Source organism: Micropterus dolomieu, linkage group LG05 (genome assembly GCF_021292245.1).
Source record: "Micropterus dolomieu isolate WLL.071019.BEF.003 ecotype Adirondacks linkage group LG05, ASM2129224v1, whole genome shotgun sequence".
Classification (NCBI taxonomy): domain Eukaryota; kingdom Metazoa; phylum Chordata; class Actinopteri; order Centrarchiformes; family Centrarchidae; genus Micropterus; species Micropterus dolomieu.
In genome coordinates, this window is record NC_060154.1 from 10,732,582 (window position 1) to 10,758,153 (window position 25,572).

The 25,572-nt window shown below is 39.5% G+C and overlaps 1 protein-coding gene across 5 annotated transcripts in view; it reads left to right on the forward strand.

Moving 5' to 3' along the window:
• Positions 1 to 25,572, forward strand: part of LOC123970898 (cAMP-specific 3',5'-cyclic phosphodiesterase 4D-like) — a 124,715-nt gene that overhangs the window by 57,048 nt on the left and 42,095 nt on the right. The window contains exon 1 of one of the 5 annotated variants that reach the window (XM_046049280.1): positions 12,984 to 13,038. The exons of the other annotated variants lie outside the window; for them this stretch is intronic. The gene's annotated coding sequence lies outside the window, so the exon portion shown is untranslated. Of the gene's footprint in view, positions 1 to 12,983; positions 13,039 to 25,572 lie in introns of those variants that run through there. 5 annotated transcript variants of the gene reach the window in all.

Sequence of the window (25,572 nt, forward strand, 5' to 3'; positions counted from 1 at the left end):
TCCATTGAAGGGGGGACCCGCAGTTATGTAGATATAAATGGTAGAATGATAGAAGTTCTAAAACGAATCAATGAGCCACTCTGTTGCATGGACATGAATGTTTCTTCTATGTGGTGAATGTGGGGACTATAGTTTATTTTGCATCAATTCTACATACGCCATTCTGCTGCTGTAAAAAACAAATTAAATTAAAGTAGTCCTCAACAAAGCACTATTAACTATATAGCTGTGATTTGTGTTTAAAGATTTACATCTTCAGTAGGAAATGAACAGGCTAAGGGCTGAGAGCCACAACAGGGTAGGGAAGTCTTGAGGGACTAACACAGTTTTGGTCTATTCATTGGATTTCATTGGATTAGTATTTCCAGATTTATTCCTTAACGGCTAAGTTCAGTATATTTCAACCTGTTTCCATGTCCCACTATTTGTGTCTCTGTGACTAATTGGGACCACATTTTTTAAAATTGAAACTGTAGTTAGCAGCAGTAAAGGATTACACCCTGTGATCCTTGCAGGCAATAGTACACAGTCAAAGTACTTGTTTTTGACAGGCTCAAACTGTTAATATATTTTTCTGACTTTTTTTAAGGAGTAAGATCCTTTTTATTGCTCTCGTCAAAACCACCAGACTCCCTTGACAAAAGCTAATTGTACCTTGCATAACGCAGGTGTTGCTGGTGTACTGCTGCCTTGGCCGGTTATTCTGTTTGTGCTATTGTGTGACTTTGATGTGGGGGTGACTTTGGTTGTTTTAAAGGGTTAAAAACCCCGAACTCACATAATTACACAAACAAACTGATCGAGGCAGTGGTAGACTAGATAGGTAAAATTATGTTTTTTGTCAATGGGTCTGGTGGCATTGATGAGGGCGGTATTGCTTACACTGTGTGTGTGTGTGTCTGTGTGTGTAGAACGTTTGTCCCTTTTGACAATAATGAGCAGAGTATAGTAGTTAGTGGCCCCAGCTGCTTCCCCTGTGTCCCCATTGGCTTTCTGGGCCAAATAAATAAGTATTTATTTTCATTACAATTATTACTAGTGATACTGTTGTTGTTGCTGCTCCCTGCCAAGCTTCAGAGTGATGATGCAATCATCTTTAGAGTGAGCATTCATTCCCTGAGTTGAGAACGAACTCCCTACACCTTTCTTTATTACTTTTTGATGCAGGTTTTTAATTCCTAACCTGTTGTAGCTGGTTTACATGTTTGTTGATGTGGAGTGCACCGTGGCTCACATGCTATAACTGTCTTGTGGGCAGTGTGTTTAAATTGTCCTTGACTGCTTATAATGAGATTTGGGGATATGCCCTGTGACTTTAAAAAAAATATTCCTTTTACTGACTTCATCACATTGGATGATAGTGGCTATCTTAAAACTCATGACTGCAGTAGGCTAATTGTTGACTGTGGTTGCATTAGTTAATATTGATGAAACTACATATTTTGTGCACGTTGTTTACAGTCACAGTACCCTCCAGAGAGAGGCAGCATGAATAAGAACCTGAGAATGGTAGCTCAAGGAAGACTTTTCAAAGCAGCAACAGGCCAACAGTTCAATCATCAGTCATAAGGCTGCCTACACACAAAGTACTGTATTTAGTTTGATCTATACTTGCTGCTAAGTTGAGCATAGAATCAATGCAAAGTGCTGAACTCAGTGGTTATACTTTATCATGTAATTCATCTGTTTTGTATGAAAGTATGCATGTATCTTTAAAAAAAATATCAATACATACCTTTAAAAATGTGATGAGTGAGTGTGCGGAGATGCATTCTCCATGTTTAAGCATTGTAGGCAGCGGTAATCTGTTAGGATGCACTTTGAAAGGCAGTAATCAAGGTTAATGTTCAAATAGTTTGAACATTGAAAATAGCAGAAGTGTAAAAATCATGGTGGCACTGCCATGAGACTCAACAACATTGCTCTTTTCTTAATGCTGGCAAATTGCCTAAAGCAGCTTAAAGTGCACCAAACACCGGCTGTGTCACTTAACACTGCGTCATGTGATGGAAGTCTTTTTGGTGCCTCTAGCACACAGTCCTTACAGACAGAAGAAGTAGTCACCTTGAAATCCAAAAAGCTACAATAAAAATACGTAAGTCCTTTTAAACAGGTGCATATTGCAGGTCTAATCCTCCATCTTTTTTTGTTGGATCAGATAGAGTTTGGTCCTCGGAAATACTTTTTGGGTATGTCATTGTTTCTGTGTTGAAATGTTCACTACTTCTAGATCCACTTACATCCAAATAACCCTCAAATCTCCTGTCACTTTCTGTGAAAGCGTGGGTCTTTGTAATCTCTTTCACCGCACCACTGCAAAGCACCTGAAGAGTCATTCATTATGTAAGATTAGCTGCTGAAAAAACACACCATACACACACACTTTAGAAGGAAATCTCTTTTTTATTAAAAACATAGCCTTGAGAGAGATGTTTTCAATAGGAGCTGCGGCTGGCTTAGGAAGAGTGTGTAGATTAAATTAAATTGTATTTATGTAGTTAGGGTTGTTTTTATTAAAATTCCTTGGTTGAGTATGTAAGAGGTAGTATGATGCAGTTACCCGTGGATTCCACCGTGCACATCTGCATCACTTTCTGGCTGCATTACACCCCCCAGATCTGATCACAGCCATTCTAGTCTATTTTTGACTGAAGCCAAAATAAATAAAATAATAATAACAATAAAATACCAGGTGCAGAGTCATTATTGTATCAACAATAAAGACAATACATTTATTCATTTAGATGGCTCTTTTTATCCAAAGCGACTTACAATTGCTATATATGTCAGAGGTCGCACACCTCTGGAGCAACTAGGGTGTGTGTCTTGCTCAGGGACACATTGGTGGATGTGGATGTACTGCAGTGGTAATCAAACCCCGGTCTCTCACACCAAAGGCATGTATCTTATCTACTGCGCCATCACCACCCCCAATAATAACAGACAAAAAGAGAAATAAATTAACTATGTAGCCTACCAGGTAAGTGTGTAAGTTCTAGTGACATCTAGTGGCGAGGGTTGCAAATTGCACCCCCCTCCCCTACCCAAGCGAGCAGTATAGCTACGGTGCCTGAGACAGGACAAAGATGTCATCTATGAGATAAAAGAGATTGCCATTCAAGACATGAGGTTTCTTTAGATAGATGTGTTAAGAAATTATAGAAATTATGTAAAACCTTTTTTATTTTTGAATATTATTGTTACTTTTTCTTTAATAAACCATAGCCACATGAAGAAATTAAGTGCTACATGATTTCTCATACTCCTGTAATACATTATTTTACATCTTGGGAGGGTTGGCTCATCTGGACTAACATACCAAAGTAAATAAAGAAATTCTCAAACACTATCACATCTAGTGCATCAAGTCTGACCACTGACAGATAACAGGACAATGTAAGCCTCACTGTTTTTGCACCACAGTCCATTATAAAAGTTTACAAAGGCATTGGCCGGTGAGGATCAAGGCTCCTCTCACTTTGCTTATTTAGATAAGCATGCAAATATTACCAAAAATTCTTTTGAATTTATTGAAATATAAAGAAACACAAAGTAGTACTGACGGCCTTAATTTCAGCTTGTGGTAAAACGGTGCAACATTTTAATGGGCATTTAGCATGTGAAAGTGCAAATTACATATTTGTGTGCACAGTGGGAAGCAATATCCAATAAGTTTTTTTATGCAAATTCGGAAAGTATTTATTATTGGTCACTTGATAGGCACACGGTCTTGTTATATATCACCTTTAGCAGTAAAAAGAAATACATGTTTTCCACCAGGGCAGTACAATGTGAGGAAGGTAACGGCGCATTTCTGTTCACATAACAAAGCCATAACAGAGGCTGGAGAATAACTACATGAAGTTACAATCCAACTACATATTTTTTCAAAGTTTTGCTGGCTGATCTGAGTTTTCGATGCTGGACGCTGCCGTTTTTTTTGCCAATTGGCGATCAGCTGATTCTCACAAACTTAACATACAAAGCCAAAAACAGAGCGCTGGAGAGAGAGAGAGTAACTACATGAAATTAATCCAACTAACATAACACCACAAGCCAAAGCACAGCACTGGAGAATAAAACAATCCAACTAACATTACATTGTTTTCTACCAGTCAGTAAAAGTTTAGCTGGCTGATGCGTCCATGCTCTAAGCTAACGTTACGGTTTTATTGCCAATTAACCTTACTGATCAGCTGATTCTCTCGCTAAGTAACCGGCAAAGCCAACCCACAGGCTGGAGAATAAGTAGGCACCATGAAATTAATCCATATTTCACACCACTGACAGGGGAAACATGTCACGGCTCTCTGTGATTATGGCCAGCTTCAAGCTAAAGCTATTAAACAACAGTTTGCATTTGCATCGCTAAAGTCTGACAAACAAAGTTAATTACCTGTCCAGCAGAAAACAGACAACTTCAGCACCGCATTCAAAACATCTGTCCCACATTAACGTTATAGCCTTCCATCTTGGAAAATTCACAAAATCCGTGATTTCTGCCATCAGCTGTCTGTCCTGACTCTGTCTGGCTGTCGGCTCTCCTGCTAAATAACACGTGTGCTCCTTCAGTTGTCCAAATGTCACTTCTCTTCTTCTAATAAACCAGAAGACTACTCGGAGACTGTATATTACTATTCATATTATTATTATTCCCTCTTCTTCTTCTTCTTTGTACGTATTCAATGTAGTGACGGGCCTCTACACCGGGATTAGACAAGCAGAAGAAGAACGGCGTGATGGCGAAACGCGTTCTGTAGCGCTGTTTGTTTGTTGACGGCTACGGTAGAAACAGGACGACAAAATACAGCGACCTCCACAGCAGGGGGTGTCCGCGGTTATGTAGATAAAAATGTCTCATTCTAAGGTAATAAAAACATAATGGTTCATCAGGTAAGGTCTTTACACACCACTGAAAGCATAGTTATGGATCTTCTATTGTATTTCTCTCAATAGAGCCTCAGAAATATTACACACTGAACCTTTAAATCAGTGGTTCTCAACCTTTTTTGGGACAGCGCCCCCCTATCCATTATCCAGGTCCCTTACCAACCCCATCAAAAAAGTTGTTTGCTATTTGCCCTAAATATTGTTGATTTTTTTTATTGTTACTATATTAAAAACATGGAAAAGGTAACAAAAAAGCCATGTGAAAAGTAATTATATTTAATTAATAAGTGAATGTTCCTCCCAGAAACTGTGTGTGAAGCCAGATACTGTTTTCTTCGATGGGGCACTTAAAAAATGGGGGGTATGGGGGTCCTCCCCCAGAAGATTTTGAGCATTAAACACTTAATTTCTCCTCCAATTTCTGCCTTTTCTGCAACAATTTATGATGGAAATGTCTAAAAATTCAGGTGGCAGGTGACAATTCAAAATATATAATTATAATAGAATATAATGTAGTGAGGCCCTCATGCATTGTTATTGCTTTTAAATATTTTTCTCCTGTAGATCAACTTATTTAATATCATCCCTGCAGAGTCAACACACATGATTAAGTCTTACTTCCTCTTTTGTGGGGAAGTAACCTATTTAAATGTGTTTGTGGCCCCTTTTCATCTCCGTAATAAATTAATCCGTTTTAATTCAGTTATTGACTGGACTTTATTAGCTCATCTGTTAATAACTTATCATAACTCAGTGTTTCTCACAGAATGAGGCGCAGATACAGCATGCAAGCCTCGAAAACCCAGCTGTATTCTAACATTAACTTAGCTCTCTTTATTAGCTATGCTCCTTACTTGCTTGCTAATAGCCTATATGTCGGCTTTGGCGCAAACTGTCTGCGACTCACAGCGTGAGGTGGGTCCACGTCACTCGCTGGTGTCGCAGCAAAGTTGCTTTCAGGGTAAGTCCGACAGCAGAATATCCCTCTTGTGAATGTGTGACCGCTGCAATAACAACACGTTCACGGTATATTCCTCAGAGAAATAAGCACTTTTCCACCAAGAAAGAGAACGTCAAATTTACAGAGTTTACACAGTAAACAGCATGTGGGTAAAATTTTAGAGATGATACTCTGACTTCCCGTTCCTGTTAAGGCAGCACGAAGCTGCACCACAAGTAGCAGACGGAGAAAAAATACACAGTCTCGTCCAGTCGCAGTGGACTAAACTGGCAGGTTTTAGTGTTGCAGACCACACTTTTTTGCAAATAGTTTAAAGTTTAAACTCGTATTGTTGTGAATCTTAAGTTTAAACTCGCTTTAGAATTTCCAACCAACAAACGCCCCCCAAAAGCAGCTCAGCACCCCCCCTGTAGCTGTACAGAGGACAGAACAAAACCAGGTTGCAGACACGATGTTATAGAGCCATGCCTAGTGGAATTAAGGCGTTACAGATACTGGAGCTTAATGGATGAAGTAGCTGTGTACTGTTAACTGCAAAGGTTTTCCGGGTATCTAAGTTTGTCTGTGTTTTAAAATTAATTTGTGTGTGTGCGTTCCAGTTCAACCAGCCAGCGTTGTGTGCTTGTGTGTGTTTGATCTGGTGTTGGTGTGGGAGGAGGAAGGGTATGTGACTCAGTCGAATAAATAGTTCCACATATCCCGGCATTAGTCACTTTAGGAAAAGGCATGAGAGTCAGCTCCTCGTCTTTTCTCCCCATTGACTCATAATGGCAACGGTTTGATTGACTAGGCCCACGCTGTCTACATTTTTTTGTGTTTTCAATTATTTTCTCTCAGTCAGCCAACCCCTCATTCAGTCATAGGTGTAGCAGATGATGTGGACTATTTCCAGGGTTAGAGGTTCAAAACACTCTGGGGCCTATGCTGGAGATAGATATTGTATTTATCCTAGGCAAGGTGCCTTGGATTTGGCTGTGTGTTTGTGAGTGGACACCATCTGCTGGTCACATTTAGCAGCACTTCATAGAACAGCTGTGTTTATGTTACTGAGCAGTGACCCCCCCCCAAATCCTCCTGAGTTAAATCGGTACTTTTGGCAGTCGGCCCCTCAGGCCCAAGAGCCCTTTAATTTTAATGCTTCATTAAAATGTATGCAGAGTGACAAAGAGACATAATGAAAAAGTAAATAATAAATGTTGGGCTCATTTTCTGATACACCATAAAAATGATAACGATCTGTAGATACTTTAGATACATATCTAAAAGGCAATAATTGTAGGTTTTAAGCATTAATCATCTTCCTCAGCCCACCACTCACATTGCTGTTAATAACAGTGATTTCACCTATAGGTAGTTCACAAGAGCCTAAACATTTGCTGTTCTAAACATTTGGTTGTGCAGCTCTCATGTTACTATGATTGAACAGACAAAGGAAAGAGCACTACCCACAGAAACTCAGACTTCGTCAAGATAAAACCTTAGCATAAAGACACTGTGGTCACACTGTTTGATTGACAGGTGATCTATGATAATTGCAGTGCATAGATGTCATGGCATTGAACATCTTAATAACAAAGAAGGCTAAAATCACATTTAAAAAAGAAAGATAAGCTTTCATAAAATAGTTTGAATGATGGATGATGCAGTTAATAAGATTTGAAACTCAGCGAATGATTTGCAGTTTTTTTATCTTGATGTATTTTCTAACATGGGAGTTGTAAAACTGAGACAGAAATGTGTTGATTAAACCAGCTCTTACAAAAGCATATGTTCTTGGATCACAATTACAGTCAAAATATTCCAGTGCAAGGGTCATATTTGCTTTTGTCTGCTGCCGTCTTAAGCACATTAGTGATAAGCATCAGGATAAATATTCCTGAACCCTGACACAAAGCCAAACAATGGCAGCCTTTATGGTCTCTGAAACTGTAGTGTGAACCTGTGTAGTTGATAGGAGCATATAGAACATGTACTGTAAGTTGCATAGTGTTACATAATATAAGGTCGGAGCAACGTGTATTTACAGCAAGATACTTATCAATGGAAATGTTTAGGTACAAGCAGATTTAGGACTTCGGTTTGTGTATTTTGGCATAAACTAATTCTCAAGGTTTGGTTTTGGGTATAGGAGGTTTGGGACGCTGGTTATCTGTGTGTCAAAGATGAAACACTGCTTGATCTCTGTTTTTCCGTCACCCCTCAACCCCATTGGGAAACGTTATTCACTTGAGATACCACTAAAAGTTGAAGTGACATTTCCAGGGAATCTGTTATCTCTTATCTCAAGCAGCCTCGGCTTTTAGAGAGAAGGGGGCCCCACTGACCAGCATAATGAAAATCTATCCAGTCTGCAGCCTCTTGACGCAACACAGCTCTGACATGTGTCTACACAGGCAGAGCTATAACTATTGGTTAATGCTTGTGCAATGATGGGCAGAGGAAGGAAACAAATGTAAACTGGTGAGGTTGGCGGTTACGAGTTTACTCTTGCTTGAGGGAAATGCTGGACACAGCTAGTTGTAGGATAAACTAACAACACTATAATTCAGGCCTGGCCATATTTAGGCAGGGCTCAGTACTATGTAAACAGATCTTACTGCTGAGGGGAGGGCTCACTCTTGTACTCGTGTCCGTGTCCATCAACAGTGCTTGCAGATAGCTCTGTTGAAAAAGGTTATGAAGATTCTCAAGCTGTAAGGCAACAGTTGATCTGAAGAATTAAGAGACTCCCACAAGAGTCTCAGCATGAAGTGCATCATTACAAGACAGACCTGAGAGTTACGCTGCATCCTTGAAATGGACGACCTGGATTACCTTTCAGGACTGAGAGAGCTGCACAAGAGATCAGGCTTTGTTCAACCCTTACACAGCAGCATGAGTGAGGCCCTTTCGGGAAGCTCTGGGGAGGCTGGTTCCTTCCCACTCAGCAGCCCTCAGCCCATTCAGCTGAAACTGCAGTCAATGTCGGGCTCACCCTGTGGATCCCCAAGGATGTCCTCCTGTGACTCTCCTCGAAACTCCCCCCACCATTCTCCTCTGCTATTCCGCAAGCTCCTCGTGAACCGTAGAATTGCCATGCAGAGGTGCTTCACCTTGGCACACACACACAGGTAGTGTTCATTATTAGAAGCCTTTTGTGGTCAGGAAAAGTTGTGGTCATTAAAATTAATTTTGACAGTTGAGATTCAGGGGTCATCTTCAGAGTCTTTTAGACACTGTGACCCTGCTGAACTTGCATTTGTTTCAGGGGCTAATAAGTAATGGGGTGTACAGAAGCTGCTATTCACGTCATCAAAATGTGTCATGGGTTTGCTTTGGCAAAAAATGCCCCATTGTCTCATGAGAAGGTAGCTGTGGGAAATCATGATTTTGTTGACGTCGGGACAAGTGCCATCTCAATGGACCTCATTGTTCATGTAATGAAAGAGAGTTTCTTGTTTGCTGCCTAAGGTGTTCAGCACTGTGTTCAGCAGGCCTGGCACAGGTCAAATAGTGAGGCAAGGCCTTTTTATTTATGAAGCATGTTTCATACACAGACGTAAATTCAAGGTGCTGAATCTGCCTCTGTGTATGTAGGAGAAAGGATCCTAGCAGCTGATGGACTGCCTGTCTCTGACCTGAGGTTTCTGTTTAGCAGACACAAAGCCAAGTTCAGAATCATTGGAGACACCTAACCACAGTAAACACAAATCTGACGCTTAATGCTGTACCTTCATTTATTCACTTATTCCTCATGACTGAAAACGGGCAGCATGTGTCTCATTTACGTCAGAACAGTTGATTACATTTTGTTTGGACAATGCCTAAATTGGTCTTTCATGTCTCAAATAACAGAAACGTTTAAAGATCTGCAGAACTCTAGTATGTATTGTGATGATTGGAGATTATTTGTCATTTCACAACAGAATGTTAAGTATAGACATGAGAGTGACTTTTTAAAGTAATTTTCATTTTTAAAATAGAAACTGACCAGTGAGAGAAAAAGCAGTGATGATGGGTAGTGACGTAGGAAGTATATTTTCCATGTACACAATCATGACCTGTAAGCCATTTGAGGAAACTCGAGGAAAGCTGCATCACCCTGCTGTAAAAATCCCAAATTCTTTCAGTCATAAGTAAAAATAGTGTTTAGGGTCATGAAAGTTTACAAGTCTACAAGTGTAGACTGATGTTTATAAGCAACTGTTAAATTCAGTTATTTGTAGAAAATTATTTAATCAGTACATTTTGGTATTTTTTATATAATCACACAATGTTCTAGCAGACAGCATGGTATATTCATCTTAAGAGGATTAAAGTATAATTAACAACATTTCTCATAGCTATCTAAGTTTTATATAATTATATAGTTTAAATTATATTAAGGCTTAAAGCAACCAGGCTTCATTCGTCTCACCTCAGCTCCACCTCTTTGTCCTTTATTGGATTAGCCACAGTTAGGCACTTCCATGGCAGCGATGGCCAGAGCCGCTGAGACCAGCGGCTTGGTCTGGACCTACAGTATCCAGGAAAAATAAATTAATGTTGTTGCCAAATTGTGAAATTTGTTATTATAGCGCCACCATTTAACTAAATTGCAGCAAATTCGACACTGTACACCCACAAGTGTGAAGTCGATCGGATGATCGGTTGTCAAAAAAGACAGAAAGACACAGACAGTGACACAGACTGTGATGTTTTGGCTATGTAGTGAGGCATCCGAAGATATTTTGTTGCTGCCAAACATAAGAACTGGGCTATTCCTGCAGTGATTGGTATTGGCATGAATTTCATATGTAGACTGTAGGATTAGCCACAAAAATGAAGCAGGCCACTGCAGGGAGTTCAACCCAATCTCAGTAAATTGAGTGTCCATCACCTTTTGCTTTTTGTGTCTAAAATGTAGGAAAAATAAAACTTGCATTATGGTTTGTGGTCAATGTAACTATTTGGAGAGACTGAGCTGTAGCCATAAAATGAGAAATAATTATAGTTTTGTAGCTTTATTTACAGAAGCAAGGTTTCTTTGTTTCTTTTTATGATTTCATATGGATTTGTTGTTCACAGTGTAATGTTAGCATTATCAGGGAAAAAGAAAAAAAGAGTCCTTTTGTGGCATCGTGCCTTATGTCTCAAAGTGTGATGACGAAGACACTGGGAAATGTTAGTTTATTTCCTGCGTCACGTAGTTTAAAATGAGAACCTTTCTTTTATTTATACATATATATATATATATATATATATACACACACACACACACACACACACACTTGCAGCTGTAAATGTCAGCTATTAAATGTTAAAAGGAGAAGATATTTTTCATGTGGCGGCAAACTGTTTGCAATAGTAGTGTTGGTGTTTTTCCTGTGATTTTAATTGTAACCCTCCTTATTGTCAGTTTCACATACATACTTTAGGTCATAATTTAGGTCTTTATGAACCTGTGAAAACCCTGGGAAATATTGCTATTATAAAATGATGTAGTATGGTATCTGCTTTAAAATTATTTTAGTTGCATGCATAGAGCCACAGAGACCAAACGCACCTTTGTTCCCTCTCCTTACTCTTCATTAATCAAGTTAATGCTTAAGCCCGTTCAGCCAACACATTTCTCATTAAGAAAAGCTCCCTTGCGATTCTAACTCACAGCCAGTTTTCAGATAGAAGTAATTCAAGTTAACCAAATTTCACCAAGTGTGTCAAACAGTAAAATGAGGAGTGCAATAAAGAAAAGTGACTTTTAGGGTAATTTATTACAGCAAAAAAAGCGAGCAGCTTAACCATAAGTTTTGGTGGAAAGTAAAATTGAAATTACCAAAATATAATTACACTCTCAATAAATACAATTTTTTCTGAGAGGAGCCCTCCTATGGAAACACCACCCCCCACCACCACCACATTAATGTTTGCCTGGTTGGTTTGTCTGTCTGTAACTGTATTGAAGAAGCAGCTTGCAAACATTATGTGTGTATTTACATCATTGTAACATTTCAGTGACGTCATCTATAACGTTATCGCCATCTGTGTAATGTTTAAACATGTCAGTGTTGTCAGGTGCTCTGATACACCATCCCCTGACCTCCAAAATGCATTCACTCTCAGCTTTCAGTCCAAATCAATCCAGATTGAAGGGCATATGGTCAGCTTCACTTTATGATGACATGAAGTTGTTGTAGGCCTACTCTACAGTGTTTGTCACATTACTTGTGTCTCATGCTCTCTGTTTTAATAGGTATTGGTTTATTTCAATTATTCTGCTGATGGAGCCTTCTGTACTGACTGAACTGTTTTGATGTTCTGATACTGCAGGTGAAGTAAATAAAGCCACTTCACCTGCTTTTAGCTGGAGTAGATAGACTAGTAGAGCACACAGAACCCAAAAGTGTTAGGGATTATTCAAGTTTTTATGTTTGCATATTTATCTAATTATATCAATACCTTAATTATTTTTTATTGTTGTTGTTGTCATTATTATAATATTAGTACTTTGGATGAAATTGTGGGTTTAATTTAGAGCCCAACTGACATCTGACTCAGTTTCTTTCTCCGTGTGTCATGAGTGGGTGTGGCCTATCTCTCTCTCCCTTGTAGATTAAGAGCTGATTGTAGAAACAGGACGCACCTGGGCCCAGTGCCTGAGTGTAGGCTATTTTTAACTGTGTCTTCTCATTCTGCAGAGAGCTGTTGTTGAGGCCAGGTCAAGACCTCCCTGCGGGCCGGCTCCCCGGTTTCCCATTCAGTTTGGTTTTCTTTGGTTTTGTATTGTTGCTTTGTGGTATTTATCTTGTTATTGCCTACTACAAACACCTTCACACATATACATTCATGCAACCATCATCCTGTGCAGACACTACTGAAACCAAAGACTACATACCTCATACTTTAATGATGTTAATTTGAAATAACTAATTTAATTTATTTGGCTTGTTTTCGTTAAATAAATATGTTGTTAAATGTTTACCATGATGTGTCTCCCTTTTGTTGTGGCTTCCTGAGCCAGGTCATAACAAATGTGGGCTCGTCTAAAAGTAAGTGCTGTAAAAACTTGTCTGGTGCATCAGGTTACATGGTGCCACTGCACTGTTGATTAGTTATTTGGTGCAGCTGTAGGCTGATTTTGTGCTTAGTCTTGGGAGATGCATGTGTGTTGGGTTTTCAGGAAGCCTTAGTGCCTGCCTGGTATAAGGTTTTTGTGTGCTGATCAGAGGGTAAGTGTAACTGTTGATACGCTTTGTACAGGCATTTCCCCAGGTATAAGTGGCGTTTCACCTTTGGGTTGCGTCAGTTTGTTGTTTTCATGAAGTTGTGGTGATGTGATTAGTGTCAGCTGTTTTCTGACAAGCTGTCTCGGGGGCACATCCGGGTGATGTTGTGGGGTGCCTGCATGCAGGTTGGTCCGCAAATCCTCTGGTAGTGTCGATATTATTTTGCCAAAATTTAATGAGCGTGACCCTGATACGTTTTTCATTTTGTGAAACGCGTTGCGGAGGCAAGGTGCTGGTCAGATTGAGACAAGGTGCTTTTGCTTCAGTGTGTCCTCATTGGAAGGGCGCAGGAGGCTTATTCGGCCATTTGTAGTGAGGCTAATTTGGATGATGAGAGAATAAAATCGGCAGTGTTGAAATCATATGAGTTGGTGCCTAAGTCATATCGACAAAAGTTCCGAAATTGGTTCAAAGGTGATGAACAGACAAATTTTTGGCAATATTTGACACAGGACAGTAGGGAGGTGGCAGGAAATTAGGTAAACGGATTATATACAGGGACATTGTTATTATATGGTCAGTGTCTAAAACCACTAGGCCACCAGAAAATCAAGAAAACTTAATTTATGGAGCACCTTTAATACCTTTTTAGTGTGGTTTAAACCTCTTTATAAATACCATATTAAATATTGCAAATGTAAAAAAAAAACATTTATATGTGCACAGCAAAACAGTTTGAGTTAGTGTTTCAGCTGAAATGTTTAAACAAATAATGTAAGAAAAAAATAAATGCACTTACCACATGAGAAACTAGTTATGTCACATTTACAAGATAATCATGTATGTCTATACAGCATCTTCCTTTTAGTCTGCAGTGTTCACGTAGTGCTTAGGGAAGTGGTTGTGGTGGCTTTGACAGTTGCCACACAACAAGTGTCCTATCAGAAGCTAAAATGTTTAAAACTTGTGCTAGCAGCTACAAACACATGCTCTGTCCTCTCTGTTGTAAGCAATGTGGAAATACAGAAGATGGTAACATTGAAGAAGTTGTCCTTGGCAGAAAAAACAACAGATATATTGAAGACCCACTGTTTTGATGACTCACTTACATAGTTGATTTTATCTAGAATGAGGTGCTGGTTCACACAGTAAAGCCAAATCTATACCACTGTATTACTCGTACTAGTTTGCCATTTATACCATTTATACTTCCCCTCCATGATTTAATTACTCAGAAAATAGACTACAGAGGTATAAGATTATTTCCTGAGGTTTATGTACCTCATGGAAAGTGATAAAAAAAATGTCTAGAAAACTAAACTAAATGTTCCCTCTGGGGGATGAAAATTATTTACAACACCAAAATATTTTAAGGACATCTTTTTAACGGCTCTGTATTGGTGAGATCTCACTACAGTCTTCTGTAGGTTAAAACATTATTGGTCGGAATCTGTTGTCGTGTTTCAGATAGAGGGTGTGCATGTATGTATGGCAGGGGTGTAATCTCACCTCTGAGTCAGTAGTCTATTCGCTAAACCACTAGCCCATGTTTTAGTTTCTGAGGCACATCATATAATGTGTGAAAAGTTAATAAGTGTGGAGAAGTTGTGAAATTTATTTTCACACTCCTCTTCTTCTACAGTACCTTTTTCATTTAAGTAGTAGCTAGGTTTTCCTTCCATATATCGGTTTCAATGTTTGAAAAGTAGCAGGAATATCACACTGTGGATCAATCACGAGGTCATTCTGATTGACAGAAACCTAATTCAAATTAAAATAAGTCCTGTATTTTCATTGTGACAGTTGATTAATTGTTTCAGCAAAAAGGGTGACATTGTCTGGAGGATTTTATGTTTTTTTTTTCCTTATCTATCATTGCAAATGATATATCTTTTGGTTTTGGACTGTTGGTCAAACAAAAAAGACTAAATAGACTATAGCCATAGACTAAACAATTGATTAATCGGAACAAATAGTCTGCTGATTAATCTACAATGAAAATAATCATTATTTGCAGCTCTAATTTGCCACTACAGCTCAACAGATAAATATTGGTCTGTCATGCAGGCATGGAATTAAGTAGTTTTTAGGGCAAAGCTGATTGATAAATACAACTTATTGGGACATCATGGCTAAAATGTAGGAACCAATGCCAAAACCAATGGTGCAATAATTATAAGTTATAATTACATTGTTTGAAGACAAATCAGTCTACAGTAAAAAATTAGGAAGATGTATGCGCAGCCGTAGACAGCAAGAACAATTTATTTTGACAGCAAGGTTTCTTTAGTTTACTTCTGTAATTTCAACATGGATTTGTTGTTCACAGTGTAACGTGGTAACCTGAAAAAGTAGAAACATTAGTTTATTTGCATGTAGTTTTAAATGACACTCCAGGGCATCCATGGCGCTGGCCATTTTGCGGTGATATAATTCCTGCTTTGACCATATAGCCTGTTTTTGAAAGTGTGAGATTGTGTTTGGTACTTTTGTGTAACAGGTTTTGCTGTGTGTCCTTACTGTCCCTGCGAGTGTCCAAAATTAGCACCTGCCACTCGCTGAATGCAAGTAAAAATCTACATTGGCAAATAAAATTGATGAGGTCATTTGCAGGTTGCTGAAAAATGCCTACTTCACCACAAGCTAGAAGCTGATTGACCACCATTGACCATTTGTTTTGCATCAACTCTGCACACTGGTGGTTTCAGCGTATGTAATTGCAGTACTTTGATTGACCCTTATTGTCACGCTTCATTATGGTTGCCACAGAGGAGAATTTGGTGATAACTGCAAAATTTAAAGTGGAGTATCACAGAAAAGGTGGGGGGGCAGAGATTGGCTTTTTTATGACATCATATCTTGTGCAGTTTTATGGCCAGTTGAAAAATATTTTGGCCAGTACATTTTTTCAGTTTACCAGCAATTGGCACATAGACCAAAAAGTTAATTTTGGACCCTGCCTTCACCCACCCAACCCCCCCCCACCCCAGACCCTCCCTGCCTAGCACTAACTCTAACAATATCCCCCCTGTAATTACGTAGCTGCGGGGCAGCAGAAGGAGAGTGTCGTGTCAGGCGACCTGTTGATCTCACGTGTCAACGAAGGCTGAGCCAAGCCAGCTCTGCTAGACACAAAAACAGCCACGCAGTGGAGTCAGATCTGTCTTTGACAAGTTGGGACACACCAAAAACTTCCTTTGTAACTGTCAAAATGTGGGAATATTTTCAGTCAGAAAGGGTCAACATTTGCAATTGTGGTTTGAATATCTAAAATTATTGCTTAAAAGAGGATCAGCCTGTAACTTGATACCAAAACTTTTAACTTGAGCTCTTGCATATGCGTCTTGGCATTGGATATCCTGTACAAAACAGACTCGTTGACAGCTCATGAGGACATGGTGGGCTGTCCTCAGCTCCCACAGCAACCTCAAGGGACTCCACAAGCTCTCACACTGCTGAAGGAAGAGGTCAACCCGCGCTGACGCTACCCTGCAGTGTCATCTCTCTCAGCAAAACTAAACCCTTCCCCTTTCCTGCGAACAGAGTGAGTGACTTGCAGAGAAGTGGAGTAACATTTCAAATGTTTTCAGACTTCTCTCTAGATCTTCTGCTTTAGCCTGGACAATTTGGAGCTCTGCTACTAAAGAGCCTTTCAGGGATGTAGTCAGTGCCATGGTTGGGATTAGTTTGGGTATTTACAACAACAACAAACCAGTGAGAGAGGAGAGACAACTGTGGAAACTTCTTCAATGCTCCTGAGTCTTTAGTTACAACAGCTCCCTTTCTACGTCTTCCTTCTGGAGAGTAATTGACTATCACACTCCAGCCAGCCCTGTTGAGGCTTGCCTGGGAGCTCAGTGGAAGAACTCAACATTCCTCAACGATATTTCATGCATGCTGAGGCACTGAGGAATAATCTGATTTGTCCTCCATCTGACTGCATCAGTTTTTTTTTTTGTTTCTCACCTCAAAACTTCCTGTGTTTTGGTTTCTCGCAGTACAAAACCTCTCGGAGTCAATCCAGAACCTCTCTGCGGTTCATGGGAGAAAAATAACAGACCGAGTTGTAAAATTCAAAATCTCCACAAGAGGCTTGGTTCAGATGTGCAGGTTATTTTCTTTACAGCCCAGAGTATCTCGTATGAGTCAGGAGCTCAAGGGACAATGAACAAAGACCTCCGACTTGCAAGAAAAGGGGCGTCGACTGGTTTCGGACATGGTCGGAGGCACTCGTGCTTGGGGTATGTTCCTAACCTATGTATCCTGCATCTATTCTGCGCTCATATTCATGAGCGGGAGTGTTCATAACAAGCTACACATATCGCTCACAGACCTGGTGTGATACTTTGTGCGCTGATGATAGCTGTTAGTGAAATTTCCAGGTTTCTTTTTTTATTCAGGAGTTACTTTTATGGTCTAATTTGAGTAGTCCAAACTGGCTTTTATTTGTTGAAAGACACCATCTTATACTGTACTTCCTTAACATGATATGCAAGAGTGAGGTGAGGAAGAGAGGCAGATGAATAATTGGATAGCCATCTTCCTGTTATCATGAAAACAGATAACACCTCAGCTGCAGCGTCGTTCCCTAATACTACTACTTTTAATAATGTTAAAAAAAATCTAGTTTCATGTCTGAAAATGTTCAAAAACATCAACAAAGCTATTATAATCAAAGAGCAAGTGTTTTAGTCTAGAGGTGCACTGGCATTCCCAAAGATATCTATTGAGACACATAAACCAATGTCTGCATACTCTGTGGTAGAAAAATAGACCAGAATGCAGTGGAGTAGAGTGAGTTTGCAGGAAAGATTTTGAGACTCTTGCTTCTACTACTTTGTCTAGTACTTTAACCAGACAGCCTTGGTTTCTTGGTCTGAGTGTAACTATTGTTTTCATTCTCTCCATCTGCACGGCATTCTGGGGAATTTAAGTAATAACTGACCCCATGTTCACATCATATGTGATGGATGTTACGGATGGGAAAGATTTATGACTAGCAAACATTTACGTCATTAGACAGCTCAGGGTGGGTTTGATTGCAGAGTTGGTCAGGTGTGGTTTAAAAATACTGTACATTGAAAATGTGGCTTTATATCCATGAAATATAGGCTTAATTACCTGGGATGAGAGAAAGAAGAGTTTACGTTTACGCTATTTACCAGTCGGAAACTGATAATTACACTAACTTTGTTTTGTCATGTAGCAGTAGCATGTATTCACTGTAGCAGATAAAGAAAATCCAGGTTAGGGTAAACTTGGTTTATCAGTGAGTTAATGAATTTGAATGTGTTCATCAGAGTCAAGAAACCTATCAATAAAAGATCTGATGAAGAAATGTTCCCCATCTATGAATTGCAGAAAGGGTTATGTGTGTTCATACATCACCGACCGTTGAGGCCAGTCTTGTGTGACTTGGTGTTTCTTGAGCTGCTGGCATTTTACCCAACAGCTTCTGAGAGGAAGCAAGTTTTGTTTGTGGCAGGTTTCATTCATCAGACTTCCTGTTTTTGCAGAAAGTCTCCCAGAGACAATTTTTAGCATGATTACCGTGAGATAAATGTTGCTGACTGAACACACTGATGTTATTTGTATTAGTGCATGTGCATCAATTTGTAAATAAGGCATTTTTCTCTGACACTGTGTGTATGTTTATGAGTGTGTGTTGTCAGTCTGCATGTTACACTATTGTCAGTCTGTGAGGGTGTTGCGGATCTATAATGAGGGACGGACACTGTTACAGTGGTGACAAACATAAAGTGTTCTGTATGTCTGTTCATGTATGTCAAGTTTACATTTATTCATTTTAGCTGACGCTTTTATCCAAAGCGACTTACAGTTGCTAGGTCCAGAGGTCGCATGCCTCTGGAGCAACTAGGGGTTAAGTGTCTTGCTCCGGAACAGATTGGTGTCTCACAGTGGGTCTCTCACACCAAAGGCCTTATCCAGTACGCCCCAACAACACCCCAGTTATAGTTATATAAGTTATAAGCACATTCATGTTTTTTGTACATGTTCGCATTGTATATACTGTATGTGTGTATATGTGTTTTTATGTGTTCCAATGTGTTGTGTTTTGTGTGTTCTCTCTTGTGTGTTCATGCCTGTTCCTGTGCTCAGCCCTGCTAAGCATTAAACTGGGCTTTATTGGTAGGCTGACTCAACCTCCCATACCGCATCCTGGTATGACAACATGCCAGGATGCCACACCTCCACTGCCATCACTCAAGCAAGAGCAAAAATGTGTGAATTGACTTTTGAAAAACAAAAATAATAATTACTACCGCTTGCAATTGTACAACACAGTAGGTATGAATTTTAAAGGTAAAAGCTGAAGTCTGCTTCTGATTGGCTAGTAGTCCGTAACTAGGAACTGCGCATGTGCAGCTCCCAACAAATAATCTTGTAGAAGTATCACTCCATAGCTAAAACGGAGCGTTCAACACACAGGGTGAAAAGAGGAGCTGCAGCAATGTGCAGTATGACAAAAAAATATAGTGTTTTTTGAAAATGAAATTATGTAAACCTATTCTGGTACAGCTCCTAAATAAAATAATGAAAATGAACATAATAGGAAAACTTTAACCCCTTAATGCCAATTGTCGCAAATTCGCATCACACCTCTTCCTTTCAGACTGCAGCTGAGATAGCGTTTGTATTCCCCAAATGCCTGTTTGTGCATATTCGATACGTACCTGGGAACCTTTTGCAAGCACTGGTTTCTCTTATATGCCTGTTGTCGCTAATTTGCATCATGCCTACGTCATACCTGATTTTATATATTTTCTATGTTCTATAGACAAATTAACAATTTCCACTTAATTTAACATCAACCTGAAGGCAAATGAAAACAGAAGTAATATTTTAAATTTCTTTATTGTAAATAAATTTAGGCATCAAGGGGTTAATGCCAAACATTTATCAGTGCTGTAGGTGTTTTGATTACCATGTAACAGTTACCTCAAATGACAAAGAAATGTCTTTGTTCTTGACATCTTTGCTTCACAGCTGCAAGCAGACTCTATTGTTTTAACTACCATCTTCTTTTGAATCTTGTCTGGACTGACACTAAAAACAGCAACCACCTGACCACAGCCGCAGACCTTATGGTTTTTCTTGAAGTGTTAAATCATTATTTCTTTCAAGTTTAAAGGCTAATTTTTGCTCCTGAGTGGAAGTTGAAGAAACCAGACGGTTAATTGTGGTTTTAAACTATTCTTTATGGTCAGAACATGCCAAACCGTGGATCACTTAACAAATCTGATCAAAATCTTTTTTCAACAAATATGCATGAGTAAGATTAAGTCTCTTTTCAGTTCTTTTTCCTCAACAAAATAAATATGTTAATAGAAAAAGTGCCTGTTTGTTTGTGATACAAATAATTAAATCAATAGTTTATTGAACATTTGTTATATTCTTATTGAGAAAAATTATATCAGGATTATTATCATTTTTGTTTTATTGCCCAGCCCTATGTTGCATTTAAAAGATGCTGTGTTGTGCAAAATTTCAGTGATCTTATCTGGCAAATACGTGGAGATAGACTGATCTGTTGATCTTGGATTTATGAATTTACTCAAGGGTCAAGGAAATTGGGGGAATTTGGAAATGTCACTTCGTCATGATTTGGCAAGTTGTCAGAATGACTTCCCTGAGAAAATAGCTCATGCTCTTGTTAACACATGACAGAAAACTGAAAAATTGCCAGAGCATTTACATACAATCAGATTGCCCCAATTTAGGCAGCCTGGTTAGTCCCATATTGGTCGCAGCTTATCATGCAGTGCATTCCCAGTAACATACTTGTTTCTGACCCAGTACAGCCACAGCTGAGTCTAAGCCGAACAGTAGTGATAAGGCGGGGGGCAACAATAATACAACAGACCCCCAAAATAAAACCCCTGTGCCTGAAATAGTTCCTCAGCCTCGCCAGCCTGACTGCACATAACACGTGAATGTGTTTCTCATGTACTCAATCACACAAATACACACATGCACACACCCTGTCACAGCCACCCGTCCCAAAATCCATATTGATTGTTCCACCAGAGAACTGTTGTAGGTACTTTGAGGTCATGTTTTACCGGCATCAGCAGTGGAAAACCAGTGGAGGGAGGTTCAGGCTTGAGTCAGGTTTGCTCTTGACGTTGAGATGTGGAAGATGTTTGTTTGGGGTCTAATGCTAGAAAATGTGAGGTTTGTTGGCCAGAGGGTTCAATTTTAAATGTGGCACATTTCAGCTATCCTCTTCTGACCTTTTCAATACCACCTCGTCGGTGTGGGAAGTTTAAAAATCACACAAAAAAATATGAGCTGACCCTTTTAAAATTCTTGCAGTTTCTATTGTTTACTGTGTAAACAATATGTACGTGCATTGCCCTCTTGCCTTGTGTCTGGGGTTGTGCTTAGAGTGTGATTGTTTCGCTCCTATGTTCAATTCAATTTTATTTATATAGCGCCAAATCTCAACAACAGTTATGTGAAAACTATGTTTAGTTTTTTGGCACACAGTGACCTCTGTTGGATAGTCAGTCCGCCTTCAGCAGACTGAATTCAGCTGCACTCTGACTTTAATCACATGTTTGTTAAATATCAACATTCTTTGATCTCCTAGATTAACCAGTTTAACCTTTTGGGTGTTGTTGTGGAAATGAAGCATGCTTGATCAACTTATCTCGGACAAATAAAGATTAAAGCCAAACAACACTACTCTGTGAAATAACGCATACTGGCCAGCTGCCAACTGCAGGTTGTGTGTTTTGTGGGAGGTATGACTTCAATCCTGCAGGATGATATGAATATGAACTAAGAAGCAAACAACCATGGACTACATGTAAAAGCATAATAAGTCTAATGATAAGCGTCAGATTCAGTGTGATTGTTTCTGTTCACGCCATTGTAATTTGTGACCACACAGGCGCTATGGTCATTTTATTGTACACATGTTGCATAAATGCTAAGGCAGCTTTCGGATGACCTCCTCCTGTCTTTAACAACCAGCTGAAACAAAAACCTGCATGGTTGCAGGTCACTGCTCTATGCACTTACATCAACCTTAAAGATTTCTCCACAAGGTGGTGCAAATTTATCTCTGTCTCTGCTGTCAGAAATTCACTGCAGTAAATACAACACATACAGACAGTCATAACTACCATACCTGTTTAATGTCACAGTGTTCAGGATACCTTTTTAAATCAAGAATTAAATTTCTGTGAAACATAACTAATAGGATAGATTCACTGTGTTCATCCCTACTGTTCTAAAATGTTGCTTACTATCATTTATAATTCTGGGTAGCACAATCTTTACAGACATTTTTAACCTAAAAAACAACAAAAAGAAAATAAAAAACACATTATTGTTTTTTTTCAATAACAGCAAACTCCCAGTATAGTTAAACACATTTCCACTGTACTGAAAAATGATCACATGCTTGACTTTCTGTCAAGTGATATTGATGTCATTTGCAGATTACTGTTGTTCTTACGTGGGTGTATTGTTCAATAGCCAGGGGAAATACAAAAAGAAAGCCTGACACAAAGCATAGTCAGTCTTTAGGTCTTCACTATGAACTTCCTACTTTCAAAATATGTTATACCTTTTGAAGCCCAAATCCTGAAGCCCTATTCCTCGTTTGACTGTTTATGCTCACTGGGAATCTGCAACAGAATGTTAAGTTTATCAGACTGAAGCTGTCTGTGAAGTTGTGTAGGACTTTAAAGCATAGAAAACACGTATGTGAATAAGGTCTAGGCCTGCAAAATATTGGAAAATCTGCGATGTGCAATAACATTGTTCAATATTGCGATTACAGTATGACTTCATAAATAAAGTAACAGGATTAGAATTTAATATTTTCAATACAACTAAATGTTTCCAGAGCAGCACCATTAACAGCAAATCCCTAGACACTGTATAAACTCAATATCAAATCTAAAATGTCAATAAATATGCACTTTCTCACACAAATACACTCATGCACACAGATAGATGACACTCCCCCCTTGCAGCTCATTCTCATTACCAGAGGTAATGTTGTCATAGGAGCCAGCTGCCAGCTGGAATGTACAAGTAATTTGTCTGGTGGATTTGGTTACACAGCGGCCTCACAAACACCTCATTCTCAGGAAACCTCCACCCCTGCATCTGTTTCGAGGACCAACATGTTTCACAAGCACGTAGCACAAGGAGGCAGGAGAGCATTCGTAGGAGGGGTATGGTGTTTTAGTTTAACTAAGACAATAATCAAAACATCTCATTGTGATACAGTGGATACCAGCTTATAGCTGGGGTGCTGGTAGGGAAGGTACGACTGGAGGGGAAGGGTATAGGTTTTGCCCATGCAGTCTAAATCTGTTCTGTGGATTTTGAAGAGCTTTGTTAGTGTAGCATGACTACATTGTTTTAATAAATTTATGAGAATTAATACCAAATTATGAATTTTAATATTCAGAAAATATTAATACATCGCTCGTTTAGTGGGGCACCACAGGAGTTTTAATTAATCCAGAGTCTCTCTGGGTAGCCTCTTAATCATTATACAATTATTCACTAGTGATCAGTTAGCTAATAATCGCTCAATTATCTTAAAATCAGTCAGTCTCATATTGAAGGGGTAAATTCTCTTGGCAGGGAGACAGGCAATACACACAGAATTCCTTTTGGTGAGATTTATTAACTAATTAAGGTGATATAAAAATGAGAAGGGGTTCTATGGTGGGGAGCATTTGACTCATATGGCAGTTAATGAACGCGAGCTATGAGTTTTAAGAGTTAAATATAATCTATTAACAACTATGGGACATCACTGTCCACAGAATGCAGGGTGTGTGCGTGTGTATGCTTACTGTGTGTCGCTTCTCCCAGCCGGGTGCTGGTCAACGGCCTCACACTGGCAGAGATCCGTGTGTTCTCGGTTAGGACAGCTTAAAACCGTCGGCCGGCCGCTTTCTCTGCCAGGGAATTGCTCCGAAGGTCCGTCTTTTGTCGGCTTATAGCAGAGACTTGCAGTGGGGTCCAACCCTGGCACGGGTCAAAGGTTTGGTCGTCCTTTGTTACTGCTGGCGGGACCACTTGGAGGGGTCCAACCTCAGTGAGATTAGCTCGACGAATCAAGCTTAAAAAGAAAAAGAACTTGGTCGTTGAATTAAAACTAGTGTAACTTAATGGACTTATAACCTTTAACAAAACAAAACCAAAGAAAATAAAACGCACAGTTGCTGGAAATGAGGGAAAACTGAGGTCGCGGCACTTCGCGTATGTAGCTTGAAACAAACAAAGGACCTTCATTGCGCCGGGCCGAACTCTTAGGGTGTTGCCAGGAGAGGGGCACGCTGGGCGCGTGCCCGGCGCGCTGTTGGAGAGCCAGGAACAAAACCGAGGACAAGAGAGAGCGAACAAGCGCATGTGTCGCTGTTTTGTCTGTTGGGGCGTGGTTCCCAGAGGGCAGTCCTTTGTTCCCCTGAGGCAAGGCTTGTTTCCGTTTTCCTGAGAAACTGTCTTTTCTTTAAACTTTTAATATGTCTAATCAAAACTATTTGTACGTATTGTAATCAAATACCTTCCCACAATCAAACCTTAATTGTCAATGGTTGAACCGTTCTTAGTTTAAGCACTTGATAAAAGGAAAACAATTGTCAGTAGTTCAACTTTGAGGCTAGCATTTCATAGGAATCACAGATGAGAGGAACATAACTAGCTTTCTGGATATATTGGCGGTTACACGTTCTTAGAGAATATAAGCAAGATACACAAATGGCATCAGATTATTGGACATTTATACATTAACAGCATTTCAGACTATGGTATGTAATACTTATTTTGTCCACTTGGGGGAGCCCGTCCTTTTTCCTCAGAGAGAGAGAGAGGGAAGGGATTTTTGAGTCTCCAAATTATTTGATATAAAATGCACAAATCCACACTGTTGGTTCACAATATTAGAATGTCTTCTTCAGGGTCCTGCAGGAATATGGGCTACATTGTCAGTATCTTTAAAGTGTAAAGTAAAATTACAAAGAGCGATTTGGTCTTTGGATGACTGAACCGAGAGCTGTATGTTTTCTCAAAGAAAGTTAAGCTCTTTCTTGGTGAGTGTTTCATTCCACCAAAGCCTTTCCCTCCCTGTCAGTGTGATTCTGATTTCAACGAACAAAATCTCTGTGTGGAAAGTGGTTAGTTGGATGACCTCAGGATTGCATCTCTACTTTTTGCAGATGATGTAGTTTTTCTGGCAGCAAACACAGGGGCAGTTTGTGGCTGACTGTGAAGTGCTTCAGATGAGGGTCAGCACCTCCAAGTACAAGGCCTGCGGACTGTGGAAATTGGATTTCCTTAGGGCTGTCGTGGTGAAGTAATATCCCTCGCGGTAATATGTTGGGGCTCAACATATGAAGTAATTTGGTGCGACATAGCGTACTAAGTCTGTCTGTGGATCTCACCTCACTGCAAAGCGAGCCACTAACAGCAGCTTTATGGTCGGAGCAAGCTAGCTGCTGGGTGCTAGTTAACAACATTGACAAGCAAACTAATTTTTGTAGT